We start from the raw sequence: 231 nt of genomic DNA, 5'->3' as shown, positions 1-231 counted from the left end.
TATAGCGTGTTGGTCGGTCGGTCGGCCGATCGGCACCTGGCTCGAATCGCAGCGATGATTTTCCAGCCTCCGAGCCCATCCCCTTTTCGTTTGCTTTTCTTTCCCCAGGGCGTGGCGCTCAACAGGCTTGGCATCGAGCCAACTTTCTGCTTTTCTCTCCTTCCTCCACCTCCTTCACCTGCACCCCTCCCTTCGCCGTTTCTCCACGTTCTTTCTTCCACCTCTGTCCGC

This window comes from Habropoda laboriosa, unplaced genomic scaffold (genome assembly GCF_001263275.1).
Source record: "Habropoda laboriosa isolate 0110345459 unplaced genomic scaffold, ASM126327v1 scaffold84, whole genome shotgun sequence".
In the NCBI taxonomy this organism is placed as follows: domain Eukaryota; kingdom Metazoa; phylum Arthropoda; class Insecta; order Hymenoptera; family Apidae; genus Habropoda; species Habropoda laboriosa.
The sequence above is the reverse complement of the archived record's forward strand: the minus strand, read 5'-3'. Positions refer to the sequence as shown.